General features: G+C 35.5%; 1 protein-coding gene and 1 long non-coding RNA gene across 7 annotated transcripts in view; one reads left to right on the top strand and one right to left on the bottom strand.

Annotated features, from left to right (window-relative positions):
* LOC143250989 (uncharacterized) overlaps positions 1-15,988 on the bottom strand; it is a 131,997-nt gene that overhangs the window by 47,209 nt on the left and 68,800 nt on the right. The gene's annotated exons all lie outside the window — the stretch shown is intronic.
* Positions 12,843-15,988, top strand: part of LOC143250991 (uncharacterized) — a 29,624-nt gene continuing 26,478 nt past the window's right edge. The window contains exons 1-2 of one of the 2 annotated variants that reach the window (XR_013028457.1): positions 12,843-13,233; positions 13,793-13,933. This is a non-coding gene — a long non-coding RNA (uncharacterized LOC143250991). Of the gene's footprint in view, positions 13,934-15,988 lie in introns of both variants that reach the window. The other variant, XR_013028458.1, reaches the window with a different exon arrangement.

A 15,988-nucleotide genomic window follows, 5' to 3' on the forward strand; every position in this document is an offset into this window, starting at 1 on the left:
GTTTTTTTTTAAGTAAGTTCTTTTGGTTCTCAAAATATTAATACGATTGAAAAAAACGAAAGGCGCATGGGATTAATTCAGCCGTTTTGTAGAACAATGCAATTTATAACAATTTCTACGCAGAGGTTAAACAATTGCTATAGGGTTTATTAAATTTACTAGGAATTTATCTCATTGTTACTTCAAAACAGCAGCTCAAAAGAAAAGTGTCCGTCTGTTTTGGACACTGATTGTAAAACAAGCTACAAGTCATTTTGATAACCTTCCACAATGAACATAGAAACACGCGCTGAACAAAAGCAAAAAATGAAAATCACGAATACAAAAATATACATGTATCCTGTCTGGTTTTGAAAGAACCAGTTTCCTCATTAAACATAAACTTACGTGAGCAGGTTTCTTATTGAAGTTCAGAATACTGGAGGTACTATATTATGCATTCAAGGCCTGTCCAGTACCCCGTTCAGCTCGATTAATACGCAAGAACCAGAGATGAAGTATTCACCTATTTTGTTTTCCTTTTAAATGATATTAAATACCTGACAATGTAGTGGAAGTTCACGAACGCTGATTTTTTTATGTATCATTACGAAGGTCCAACAGTTTGTTTTTTTGTTTGTTTTTTGGAATTTCGCGCAAAGCTACACGAGGGCTATCTGCGCTAGCCTCCCTAATTTAGCAGTGTACGATTAGGGGGAAGGCGGCTAGTCGTCACCACCCACCGTCAACTCTTGGGCTACTCTTTTATCAACGAATAGTGGGATTGACCGTCACATTATAACACTTCACGGCTGAAAGAGCGAGCATGTTTGGTGCGACGGAGATTCGAACCCGCGACCCTCGGATTACGAGTCGAACGCCTTAACCCACCTGGCCATGCCGGGCCGCAAGTCCGTCAGACAACATTAGTTACAAGCGGCAGTCCCTGTTTTACATTTTTATTTTAAAGGCAACGGAAAATTTGGTGTACCTCTTCGCTTTGTCATTAAATATATTTGTATCTTTCTCTGAACAGTCATGCATTGTTATATTTCTATAACAGGTTAAATTTGCTTTTGATTTAGTTTATATCGTAAAACACCTTGTTCTAACGTTTTCTATTATTTCTATCTCGTTCAGCGAATTATTTTAAAACATTTGAGAAAAATAATGCCATGTTCAGCCCCCTAATACCAGTAATATTAGTTTATGTATTATGTATGCTATGAGGTACTCACCCTTGTACACAGTTGTAGTCCCTAGTCCTCAAATGACGTTTTCACTTTTGACACAAAATTTATTCGGTAATGGTACTGCGATCAACAAACAATAAACTTAGTTGTACATATTCACAGCTAATCGATCAACTAATTAGATATATACGATGATTAACACTGATCTGAATGCTTCTAACCTTTTAATCACTGAACGAACTGAAAAACTGATTCGATGTTTAATTGATTCTCAATATTATTAATAGTGTAGTCTTATTTCTAGATATATCGTAAAGTCTCTCGATCATTAACATTTACGAACATTTTCGGACGACTTTTATACAATTACATGATATTAACGTCACACAACCTCTGGCAAACATCTAAATTAAAAAAAAAGAAGTTAAAATACAGCATTTCACACCGTCCCTTTATGAATTGTAAAGTCCTTCAAGAATCCTAATACAAAAACAAAGCACTTAACTAAACAGTAGATTAACCAGGCCTTTTCACTTGTTTTCTCTTTTAAGGCCCATGTTATGCAGATGAGGTAACCTCTTGTCACTGGGGGAGTTCTTCCTAGTTGGTGATCGAGTGAATCCACTGAGAGCTTTAAAGTTCGGTGGAAGTGGTCTCGACAGGAATCCTGGGCTTCTCAACAGGTTGACTTTTCACTGACAAATTCTTTTCTGGACTTAGGTAGGTGGTCGTTCTCTCACTGATGTTCTTCCGAAGATGATCATAGTAGCGGACCTTTGGATTGGCCCACCCGTCTCTCTAGATTCTATAATTCACATCACTGATTCGTTTCAATACGAAGTACAACTTTTCTGAACCTCTACTTAACTTTGAAGTTTGTTCTTTCTTGTGACGAGAACTATTCAGTCACACATACCATGCCACTCGGACAAAATTCAACGTTATTCGTATTAACATAACAGTGACCTTTCGTTTTATTACAAGTTAATTTAAGTCTCCCATGGGTATAATCACGTGTGATATCTTTATTATTTATATTCATGAGAGCTTTTCCAATCACTAATTCCTCAGGATATGTCGGAGTATTTTATTCCACTACATTTCAGTCACCAGAAGTATGTTTATTGCTTTTAACTCCTGGTAGAAGTATTTCACTTATTAATGGTACGATGGCTATTCTCCCTGTTGTTAAGAGAATTTCATCCAGTGATATTGGGATTTCATGGTCATATACTGTGAAGCTACTCGACGATACTAACGAATATGCTTCTGCACGAGGTCAGTTCCCAATGTGAACTATTCCTTCCTCATCTCTTGTGGAAGTTTTCTATCTCTCATAAATAAAATGGGTCAAACAATTGGGTCTGTAGAACTAGTGCTAATCAACACATTGCAAGGCATCCCACTAATGTACCCAACTGGTTTCTTTGAATAATGAGGTTCTTATCTCATTTAGGGCAGAAGGAGTATTATTAGTTGAACTCTGTATCATAAGCTCAACTGGTTCCTCTTTCCCAGCGTCTGGTTAGCCTTTTAGTGTTCATTCGATACAGTTGGACTCAAAGATCCATCCTTATAGTATTGTTTCTTTCCTGTTTTAACAGATGTTGATTCCTTACATCTTTGGCCATAATGGTCAGGATTTCCACATCAACAATAGTTCTCTGTATCCTTTTGGAGAAGCTGTTATTCTTGTCACAATGTATTTTTAGGCTTAACCTGAAAACCTATTATATTGTGGCTTATTTAATCTACTCTAGGTAACTAGTTCTCTGTTTAATGTTTTTAGTTCTTCTAGACCATTGTCAGAGGAATGTGATTGTTCACTATTACTAAATCTAATGATAGTTTAACTTCTAGATGGTACTTTTAATTGTTTATCTGCAACCTTGATGGATTCAAGTTCCAGTTTCTGTATTTTTCAGACTGCAAGATGAAACATCTGCTTTACTCTAACTCAACTAAATTCCCATATCCGTGTTTTTAGGACATCATTTCACGTTGAAAATCTGGGTGAGATAGTTGGGCAAGCCTTTCCAAATCTTTTTCAAGTTTAGCTAAAGTCTTTTTTTTTCTCTCTGTACTTTGTTCTCGAATTTTGCTCTGTTGTGTCACTCCAAATCTCTTGGATAAGGCAACTAACATGCTTGATAATTATGACTCTCAGATAAAATGTTACGTAATATAATTAAAGCTGGACCTTTTACTTGGGTGCTAAAATGAATAACTCGTTTTTTACTGCCCCATATATTCACTTTAGAAATTATTTCGAATGAAAATTGATATGCATCCCATGACATCTTTACACTATAGTCCGATGGTTTCTCAATCAAGCAATACTGCTAGCTGAGTTGCTGTATTGGGTGTGGTAATGACATGGCTGAATAGTTTAGGATAGCCCTACATAACAGATTGCATAGCAGCAATGGTAACAAATGTGTACACTAAACACATTGTAAGTTATATTCAGTTGCAGACGGTGTTTCAGATTAGAACTTGTGGGTGGAGGCAAGAGGTGTTCTTGATTCGATCTCTACATTTACAATTCTTTTTTGAAATGTATTACTCTGTCAATGATGTTCTTTTGTGCCTCAACAATCTTGCTGTTATAATATTCTGTACTTTTTCATCTTCGTGCTATAGCCTTCCTGTACCTTTTCAATCGTGTTGTTTAAATTTTTCTGCACATCTCCAACAGCTGCATCGATCTTTCTTTCAATCAGGTTATATTTTTATTCTAAATATTTTTAAATAGTACCATTTTCTCTTTTAATCCCTTTCTTGAGATATAGGCCCTGCATGGCCAGGTGAGTTAAGGCGTTCGACTCGTAATCTGAGGGTCAGGGGTTCGAATCCCCGTCACGTCAAACATGCTCGCCATTTTGGCCGTTGGGGCATTATAATGTGGCGGTTAATCCCACTTTTAGGTGGTAAAAGAGTAGACCAAGAGCTGTCGGTGGGTGGTGATGACTAGCTGCCTTCCCTCTAGTCTTACACTGCTAAATTAGGGGCGGCTAACACAGATAGCCCTCGAGTAGCTTTGCGCGAAATTCAAAAACAAACAAACCTTCTCTTAATTTATTGTTTCGGTCTCTTTCATCTTGATACTCTTTTAATTGTTTCATTATCAACAACAAAAACACCAATCTCGCTTCCGGAACTAGCTGCCATGTTAAATTTTGTTTTCACCAAAACAATCTCACTTTGAATACCAATTTTGAAACGTGTTTTATCGCTTCTATTTGTTGGGGGGTTCTTTAAAATAATTTGATGGAACTAATGTGAAGGTTAGTTCACCTAAGCTTCTTGTTCAAAAATAACGTTTTACTTTCAATAGAAATTTACTCACTAATAGTAACTACGACTAACGCACAATAAATTTTCAATACAGTTTCAGCGCTAATCGATCGCTTAACTGAATACACCTGACAAATAACACTGATTTAAATACATCAGTTTTTCATCTATTGAACAAACTGACAACCAACACAATGTTTCACACTGATTCTCGTAGTGTTTTTGTTTGTTTGTTTTGTAATTTCGCGCAAAGCTACACGAGGGCTATCTGCGCTGGCCATCCCTAATTTAGCAGTGTAAGACTAAAGAGAAGGCAGCTAGTCATCACCGCCCACCGCCAACTCTTGGGCTACTCTTTTCCAACGAATAGTGGGATTGACCGTACCATTATAACGCTCCCACGGTTGAAAGGGCGAGCATGTTTGGTGCAACGGGGATTCGAACCCGCGACCCTCGTAGTTTTAATGTAGTCTTTTCTTCTGGATATTTCATAAAGTTTCTCGTTCGTTAACATTCACGAACATTCTGGGCATTTCAGGGATACTTTTACAAACTTATTTCATCTTTACGTTATTCGCCGTCTAACAAACACATAAATTAAAACGATGAAAATATTGCTTACGACAGTACATCACAATCAACAGAAAAAGGACGAAACAATATAATTTATAACAGAAAGTTCTGTACATATTTTATCTACGATATTTGGAATACATGGCTCCAAAATATGAGAAAAAAAAACAGTTTAACTCTTATAATTTACAAAATGTATTTCACACTGTACTGATTAATATTCGTCTCATGCTTTGTAGTAAGTAATAATGTGCAACTATTTCTTATATCTGTTCTATTGGATTGAACTTACTACCAGACTATCATGCATTATTTACTACAGACATACATTAGTTTACTGCAATAGTTCCGAATGTGTTGTTTTTTTTCGCGAAGAACCTGATTTGTGTTTTTTTAAGCCTCGGTGGTCCACAGTGGGATTTACACACCATTCTGCCACTTCCTTTCCGTAATTATGCAACCTTCCTATGGACCACCTAATGGGAGCTTGTAGATCACATATTGAGAACCTCTGATTTATTGGAAGGCTTTAGCATTACGAATTATTCAGTATACAGGGTTATTTAGTATACTATATAGAAACTTAATAACACGCATTATTTACTACACAGGTTAATTTAGTCCATCGGATAGAACTATCATGCATTATTTACAATACATGTTAATTTGTCCTATTGAATACGGAACTCGATATTACACAAATTATTATATATGCGGCTAAGTTTAACCAACTGGACAGAAACCATCACACACTATTTATTAAATAAGTAGATAACATAATGTAAAATATCCTAAACCTTTATTCTGATATATTCTGACATAAATAAAAGTTATGAAAAGCCAACAGAAACGCTACTCCAAAGGCAACTGTTTTTTCTTGGTTTGGTTTTTGAATTTTACGCAAAGCTACACGAGCTATCTGCACTAACCGTCCCATTTTTAAGTGTAAGAATAGAGGAAGGCAGCCAGTCATCACCACCCATATCCACCAACTCTTGGGCTACTTTTTACCAACGAATAGCGGGATTGACCGTACATGATAATGTCCCCAAGGCTGAAAGGGTGAGCATGTTTGGTGTGATGGGGATTCGAACCCGCGACCCTCAGATTACAGTTCGAGCAGCCTAAACATCTGGCCATGCCGGATACCTGTTCTATTAATTACTAATTCCGTATCTCATTGAGGAAAAGTGTAAAAAAATGAACATATTCTAAAAAGGGATTTTTTTTTCTGAGAAAAGTTCTCGGATTGTGCTCTTTAGTCATACAAACTTAATGTAATAAATTTATTAAATGTACAGAACCCAAAACATTTTACTGATATAAAACTTAATCTTTTTGTATATTAAAATAAATACCGTTGATTTAAAAAATAATAACTCTTATAAGAGCTCCAGTTTCTCAGTACCACATTTAAAAATTACACCAATAATGACGTACCCAAATCCTCACATATGGTCCTTGTGATAGTCGTGTTCATGTTGTAAGGAGGGTAATTTTATTTAAAATTTTGTTATAAAAATTGGTTGTTGCGCATGCCACAGTTATTTTTCTAACTGTCTGAATCTTGAACACCCAAGGTGTGAAAGTTTTATGGATTTTTAATTTGCGATGCCACTCAACAGATGGCGTAGACGTTTTGATTTCATACACAGATATTGGCAACGTGACGTCCATTATGGTAAAATTATACATCAAAAACGCAACCCAGTTCGAACCGTACCAGTGTGTTGTACATTACATCTGCCGTTCTGAAGGGCTCTGTCATTGGAAGACAGGCCTCGTCGGGACTGGATATAGTATGGTTGAAATAGCATTAACCGTGATAGTGGTTCATAATACGGATAGCAAGAAACAAAACCATAATATAACGTTCGGCCAAAAAAGCATCTCAAACAACAAATATTCGGTTCAAACAACACTTTAAAACCTTTAACATCGACCGCTAACACTACACAAATGTAAAAGTGCCAAAAAAGCAAACAAGTTAGACATACAAGGAAATAAAAATCAGCTCAAAATGGACGGTTTCTAACTATTCTTATAACAATGATCTTGTCAGCCTACAACACAAACACATTGGTATGTTGTATCCAAACCTTTTATAGAATACCAAATAATGTCCTGCGAAAGACGCAGGGAAATTGAAAAGTTGATTTGTTTCTTCTATATTTTACATAAGTTAAATAACATCTTAATTCTAGTTTAAACGATTGTATCATTACTTTTTGAAGTAAGTTTTCATATCAGTATCTGGCGTCTCTTTAAAAAGCTTAAGAATTACAGTCAATAACAGAATTACCAGTCAATAACACTATGTAAACATATTTTTAATTTTACTTTCGTTTCTGGTCAGAAAGTGTTATTTCCCAATTGCTTAAGCCTAAAGTAAATAGAAAAAACCTATTTGTCTCTTCAAACTTTGCTTTTGTGACCTAGGAGCGTACAACGAAAACATGATGGGAGACTATATTTGGGGGTTGATACGTGAAAGTAATTTACATTAAAGTCGAAAATCCCGAAAAACTACTCACTTCTAAACATTTTTGTTCATTTTTCTGTAACTTTAGTATAAATACACGTAAATATTGATTCATATGTTGCTTTATTCAGACTTTATGTAAATGAAAATGTTCAATTTTGCCTGTTTTTACATAGAAAATAGGTTAACTTCTAAATTTCATTATCCATGTTACAAAAGCAAAGTTTGAAGAGAAAAATGACCACTTTCTGTTCTTTTACAATGTAAGTAATTAAGAAACAACACATTATCCAGGAACAAAATTTGTGTTACATAGTGTAACAGATGGACATTAGATGACTGTAACACGTAGATAATCAATGCCTTGTGCACTATACAATCGGTGTCTTCAGGAAATAAACTCCGATATACAAGTAAAACTAATCAATACACATGATATTAAGTATTATTATACACATGCGTGGAACAATTACTTAAGACACGCAAGTTTATTTAAAGCGATGTTTTAAACGTATGTGTTACATGAAAAGCTGTTTTTTTTACTGGTATTCTTTTTCGCGATTTGGAGGGTTTTGTGTTAGTCTAGGTGTATGTTTACTTATTTCCATGTATTATAGAGAATTTAGTTACACAGAAACTATAAAATCTCAATATATTCTTAAACTAATCTCCAGTTGCGGCTTAACATTTTAGATCTCGAACTAATGCGATCAAAGATGTAAATCATCACGAACCGTATCAGCTAGCTACTAGCTATGCTTTTTATCATTACAGTATATAAAGTTAACTACAATATTAAGTAATCCTTTCCCCATATTTGAGTATAACAAATGCAAGCAAACAATATAAATAAAAAATAGAAAATTTAAAACCTTGCAAATATGGTTTGTAAGGCTGGGAATACTATAAAAATTATATATCCAAAATACATATCCCCATTTTGGCTTCATAACGTTACCTAGATTTAAACTTGGTAGGGTCAAAAAGGGGATTTTTAGTTTGAGTAAATAATGTCTCCAGTATCTCCAGTTTTATTTTATTAGTTTTTTTATGATCTCGATTTTCAGATTTTTAAATACCCAGTTTTTATTTTGTCGCTATATTCATCTTTACTTTCACAAACGCATGTTCATACTAATAACACAAACCTGCGAACTTAAACTTCGCAAAAGTTATTTTGATTTTCATAACAATTTTTTCATAATTCAGCTGGGCATATTTCGAAAAATAATATTCATTTTTCCTATCACGTAAGGATTTTTTTACAGATGGGTAAAAAAGCTTAATTAGATAAAATTATTAATTCATTTACCACAATGAATATTTTGTATTATTATTATACTTGTCGCGTTTCAGTTCTAGAACGATAATTAAGACTCACGTCGCGTTTGTTCTAAAAAAATCTAAACCCAGTGGTTGTCAACATTTTAAGCATAATAAAAAACCATCTCAGGCCTGTGTAATCACTATACGGGTTAACAGCAGAAATTAACCCATAATTTAATTAGTAAAAATAACCAAATACATATGCTCACTACTACGAGAAAAGAACAAAAATAAACACGTATTGTTTATTTGTCTGCTTTAGAGTAAGCTTTCAGCTTTGTAAATCCGCAAACTTATCGTTGTCCCAACAGAGGACATGCCGAGTAATAAACAAGACTGCACAAACTTACCACTATAAGATACGATCATTCTTATGTTCTAAATGTCTACAGTTATGAAAACAGCTGACCATTGTTTTGATACGATTCTTTCGATCTGGATTGTAGACATTTTCCTGGCAGTCCTCTATCAACAGGATAACATAGAAACCAGTCAAATATGGCATATTTATTGGCAATATTCACATATTATCTCTCATGTATGCTCAATTTATAAACTGTTTGTTTTGAATTTCGCGCAAAGCCACTCGAGGGCTATCTGCGCTAGCCGTCCCTAATTTAGCAGTGTAAGACTGGAGGGAAGGCAGCTAGTCATCACCATCCACCGCCAACTCTTGGGCTACTCTTTTACCAACGAATAGTGTGATTGAACGTCACATTATAACGCCCCCACGGCTGAAAGGGCGAGCATGTTTGGTGCGACCGGGATTCGAACCGTGACCCTCGGATTACGAGTCGAACGCCTTAACACACTTGGCCATGCCGGGCCCCAATTTATGAATATTCAGCGAGAAAAGATTCTCAGCTTTCGACGCTCCAATGCATCTTCTAAAAAATGCGGTTTTATCTTGTCCTTTATTCACTTCTATCTACTTAAACTGTATCAGAATCTTGTAAGTAATTTGCGAAAATGTTAGTTTTTGGTTATACATTATATTTTGTAAATCTACGGTTTCAATATACTTTCTTTCATTTTCAGCTTTTAACGACTCCAAGTTTCACTCCTTCATCACAAAATAGTCACACCTTTCTATCACACATTTTGTTTCTTTCCAATGTATCTTTTAGAAATACAAGAAGCACAGGCTTTCACAACCTCCCACTATCCATGAGTGTTAACAGGCCGCATGACGCGTCATCTCTAGATAGTATTTTTTTTTTGTGTCTGCATTTGACATTATGCTTTCCTTTTCAATATTATCTATACGTTGCTATGGCAACAAGAATTTGTGTAAATGACCCAAACATATTCTGTTATGCACATGGTAAATTTGTTCTATGTAACAGTTGGTTTGTTTTTCCCAACTTTTATGAAGCTTAAATTCGCAAGTCTGTGTTATTAACAATCAGATTGATGAAAATCTTTACTTCAACAGTCCTTCAAAACCTGGTGTAAATTTATATCTAAAAAGAAAAGTCGAAGTTCACAAGTATATCTGACAGTTTGTTGCAGTATGTGTTTCGGATGTTAACATAAAACCACAAGAAATAACCGAGAAGATGCTAGAAACAAATATTTTCAGCTGTAAAACACGTTAACGGTACAGTCTTAGTAGGACGATGTTAGGAAAATCATAGGAAAATTGGCACTCCTCGATTAAAACACTAAATATTTTAAGTTCCCTATTCACTTAAAGTGGCACATAATACGTGTAAAAATGAGACTAGTTTTGTTTGTTTTTTAATTTCGCGCAAAGCTACACGAGGGATATCTGCGCTAGCCGTCCCTAATTTAGCAGTGTAAGACTAGAGGGAAGGCAGCTAGTCATCACCACCCACCGCCAACTCTTGGGCTACTCTTTTACCAACGAATAGTGGGATTGACCATAACATTAAAAGACCCCCACGGCTGAAAGGGCAAGCATTCTAACCCGCGACCCTCGGATTGCCAGTCGAGTGCCTTAACTATCTGGTCATGCTGGGCCGGGGTGTCGGTCAACATAATGTTATGGTTATAACATTTACATTTATAACAATAACTTTGTTCCTTCCTTACATTACCTACTATTGTCATTTTGACCATACACTGAAATGTACTGTAACATAAATAACAGTGTTACTTGTGCACTGTTTGCGACATAACGTGTTTCATTATTATTATTTTTACACAAAATTTACGTTAATGAACACGACGTTTTCTCATTCTCCACAGAGACAGTGGCAAACTTACAGATAAACTACACAGATAGCTCTTTGTTTGTTGACTCTAGAGTAAAGACACATTAGACTTTCTGTCGCGTCCACCGCGAGAATCGAACCTCAGATTATAATTTTCTAAACTTATAAACTTGCAACTGTTCCACGGTAGAATCCATCGTGTAGTTTTGCTCCAAACAAACAAACAATTTTTTTCTTTCTAACCTGATAAAACCAGAGTTAGAAGCCATGAATAAATCCCAACAACAAAACACTACAAAGAAAATTCTCCACAATCAAGCCCGAGATAACAAGCTTTATTACAGAGGCCTATAAACTATTCTGCTGTGAAATATCCTTTCCTTTTCTCGTAATCATTTTGTATTCTATCATTATTATTTTAAACATTTTTATCTTATTCGGCTGTCGTGAAATAAGAAATACAATAGCTTTTTTTGATATAAACGATGCTGTCAAACTCTATCTAGCACAAAGCCATTCGTAACAAAAGCAATGTCATAATTATACAGTCCGTTTAACAAGGTTTTCAAAAACAAATATAAACAACGACCTTCATTCCCATCTTTGAAACGACATGATTAGGTAGAAACATAAAACAAGCAGACGGCGAGCAGGTTTCTGCATTACAAATTCAATAAGCTTGTTTTAAAACTATGTCAAACACCCACACTGCTCTTCACTAGGTTTGCACATGAGGTGCCACGTTTACTCTCTTAGACGAGTGCTGTAGTTTTTGTTTTTTTTGGTCGCTAAGCATTTTTTATACAGATTGTAGTTTCCTAAATAATGCAATTTTTTTCTTACATATTCACATCACTCTCAGTTTTTTTTTCTACGCAACGCATACTTCCTGGTTTATGTCTGGTACACTTCGAGGCAAGTGCTAATTTCACTAAAAATGATTGTTCTGCTTACTGAACTAAAAGTTAAATCCGTTGCTATAGTAAGAAACTTTTATAATAATTCAAAATACCACAACGTAATACTACCTTTACTAAGTTCACTTTTGTATTTTTTTTGTAATTTTCTTAACAGAAAGACCAACTGATTTTAAAATAACACATTTTACAAAAAAAAAAGAACTTATTTCTTTGACTGTGGAATCAAAAGTCTTTATAGGTTCAACTAAATCATTTAATATGCAACTTTACTCTTGAGGGCTTAACAGACACAAAAACACGTATCTTAATCTTGTAAAAAATTGTACGTTTACCATTTTAATAATAGATTACTTGTTTTACTACCTATGAGGACATACACTGTATCGTACTGAATAATTTTATGTTTGTGCTTGTCACAAATTCTGCGTAAAGTAAGAACAAGAAGAAACGGAACAATCATTAGTTTCTATGTAAAATATAAGAAGTCCAGCAGTGACTAGCGGAATTCACTACCAACGAAGTGATGTATCGGAAAACAATTTGATGCAAACATGGATTAGCAAAAAGTGTTTAAGAAATGGATTCACAACACCATACGCAGTTCTATGATTAATTCGTAAAAATTAATAAAAGACAAGAAAGAAGTTAAAATCATGCTACAATTTCTCGTCATCTATTCATTACTCCAAGAAAGACCAGTAATTCCTTGATGTAATGACAGACACTTATTTCTGACAAAAAAACATGTCTGAAAGATGATCAACAAGAGTAGGCAGCGCCCTCTGTATTTACCTGTCATGTGGCACTAAGCTACCAAACCTCGTTGGTTTTCGTAAAAGGTGCAGCAGCGAATCCGACACAGTGGTCAGTATCTAAGTCCGGGGCATTCCCTCAAAACTGCAACCGACGAAGGTTGAGGTGGTTTGGTGGTAACACGTTCCATGAAATAAAATTTGAGTAACAACACAAATAAGTTGTATCAACTTCGACAAGTGGCAGACACTGGAACTCTCCCAGACGACCACGTCTAGACAGTTTGCTAAATAAAGCCAATCACAAGGCAGCCAAACACTGTCTAGACATAGCTACCGGCAGTCAGTTCACCTGTGAAATAGCGTGGCGCGAGCTGCAAGCCACGTCACAATACAAGCATCAAGTACACGCTCTTAACTGGAAATGATTGTTTCATCTTTCTGTTCGTGGCCTCTTTACAGAGTCGAAGTAGGCAAACATATTAAATTGGATGAAGAGTGACTAATGCCGACCCCACCATATTAGGACTTTAGGTAAAATCCATATTACAGATAATTTAAAGTTTATTCAAATTCGATTACTTTTATTTATGGGTTTTTCGAGTGCATAATATTTTCATCCTAACGTGAATTACAAATATTTAGGTGTGTGGTGTGCGACCGTATTGAATGAGTCATTCTACGCTTTATATCCTTTAAGCCACTTCCACATTGAATAAGTTTGAACACGGAGCAACTCAATGTTTTTACGTTTTACCATCCTGACCAATGATATTAAAACACGTCTTTTTTTTAGACATTAGTTATACAACTGAGCTTATTTAATAAATTTGAATCCATTGTTCGATTCCCCCAGAGTGTACACAGTGCGGACAGCCAAATGTACACTTAAAAACAATAAAAAGTGATATATAAATTTAACCCTAGTGCCTAGAAATATAACTTTGTCATTATTTTTCTATCTGGTAAAATAAAAAGTATATATCACTTAGCGATTTCTTAACTTCTTTCTTAGTGCATCAAGACAAAGCAATACACGTAAATAAATCGAGGTGTACTTTTGTTTGTTAAACTGTAAGCATATCTTCTCTAGTGAATGCCATCCTTTCCTACGTGGAAGTTACTGGTCAATGGGAAGGCAGCTGGTCAACATCACTCACCGACAACTCTTGAGCTACTCCTGATAGAAAAGTGGAATTGACCGAACATTATAACACCTCCCACGGCAAAAAGGGTACGTATGTATATTCGTGATAGGTTTCAAAACTCGATCCCTATATTACGAGTCGAATATCCTAGCCATCAACCCAATCCTGCTGGTGGAAAAACAAAGAAACAAACACAAAACAACGAATGTTTGTGGCTATTTGGCCGGTTCTATTTGAACAACTCCGTTACGCGTAACAGTCTTTAACCTGTTGACTGCCAAGTATTTCAGCTGCTACAATACAACTCTAATGCTTCTTCATTTTGTAACTTTTTCGTGACGCCATTTTTGATCGAAAGTGAAACAATTTGGAAGTAGGTCAAATGCATGTATGGTGCTGACAGCTAGCGTTGGAGTTAGGTATTACTGAGAACGAATTAACTCGTCCGTGGCACTGTGTTACCGATCGGCTTGGACGAGTTATCTCGTCTACGGCATTGAACAGGTTAAAGAGACAATTATTTCTCATAAAATCATCTTTAGTTCATTTGGTTTTACATTTGTTGATAATACAGAAAACAGCAACAAAAATATTATAAATATTGCAGTTAATGACGTTAATTAATTACTTAACTTAAATTTATAAATATATATTTAAATATATCATATATACATATTATTATTTTGTTCAATTTTTTTATCCGTTCTTTACAAAGGGTGTAACAGCTAAAAACACAGTATTACTCAATATGATATCGACTCCAACGATGATAAATGAAACGAAAGCAAGTCGATTATTTCAGAATTAAAAGTTTGAAATATACAAGTTTATAAATAACAGGGCGTGTATATCTTGTTATGAGGTGCTCTATTACACTTAAGATATTTTGCAGTTAACTGTTTATCCAACACTAAAAACAAACGAACAATATATCGTGTTTTAGTTCATTATAAACGGGAAGTTGCGTGATCTCAAGATTTAGGAACGTACAGTTAATATCGTTAACTTCCCACTCCTATCACTTCAAACGTAAATCAACTATGCAGGAGGAATATATAGAATTATACGAAAGATGTCTTTTATGTTTTCTTGTCCAACGTCATTATGGTAATGAGAGCAAATCAACTGTTGGATTCACTATAGGCTGTAGAATTCTAGAGAGACAAAAATAGGCACTTATTTTCAACCATTAAACATGACTTTTTCACATACACAGAAAACGAAACTAGCTATACTTAGACACAATAACCAAAACACAGGAAAACATTTTATGACATTACTGTGACTACCAGCAGTTGTCCATTTAAGAAGAACTCGAGTCGCAGAAAAATTAACTTCTGGACGCATCGAAAGTTTTCTGTTGGTTCAACACTTAAGATCTGGAATCTGAAAACGTGGAAGTCGAGCCGGATAACGAGAGTGGACCTGAGACCTCAGACTGCTTTCAGTACAAGAGGAGGATTGTACAAGTTTTATATCATGCCATTCACCCTATGTAACACGTTTTCCACTTCCCAGAAGCCAATGAAGGGAACCGAAACTGATGAGATCCCTCATCTATTTTTATGATATTGGATGTTAGGGTGTGAAACTGAGAATCTGGTAATTGTATTGGATCTGATAAATGAAGCACGCTTGAAACTGGAACCAGGAAAATGTGCACTCATACATACATTTGTTTAACCATATTGTAGACAACGATAGAGTGTCTATACATTTATTTGTTTTTTAATCTCGGGCAAACTACACGAGAGTCATCTGCGCTAGCTGTCCCTAATTTAGCAGTGTAAGACTAGAGGGAAGGCACCTAGTCATCACCACCCATCGCCAACTACTTTCTTACCAATAAATAGTGGAATTGATCGTACATTATAACGTCCCCATGGCTGAAAGGGTGAGCATGTTTGGTGTGACGGGGATTCAAACCTGTAACCCTTAAATTGCGAGTCGGATACCATAGCCACCTGGCCATGTTCAGCCATGGAGTCTCCACAGGCTCCACTAAGCTGCTAACGTAGCAGTTGTAAGAGACTGGTCTTAACCCGATAACAAGTAAGGAGTCTAGTTTCTTTAGTTTCGTGTCGTATTATCGATGGTTTTTGGCCAACGTGTATAATATACTAGCACTACTTTCTGCTCTC

This window comes from Tachypleus tridentatus, chromosome 5 (assembly GCF_004210375.1).
Source record: "Tachypleus tridentatus isolate NWPU-2018 chromosome 5, ASM421037v1, whole genome shotgun sequence".
Lineage (NCBI taxonomy): Eukaryota > Metazoa > Arthropoda > Merostomata > Xiphosura > Limulidae > Tachypleus > Tachypleus tridentatus.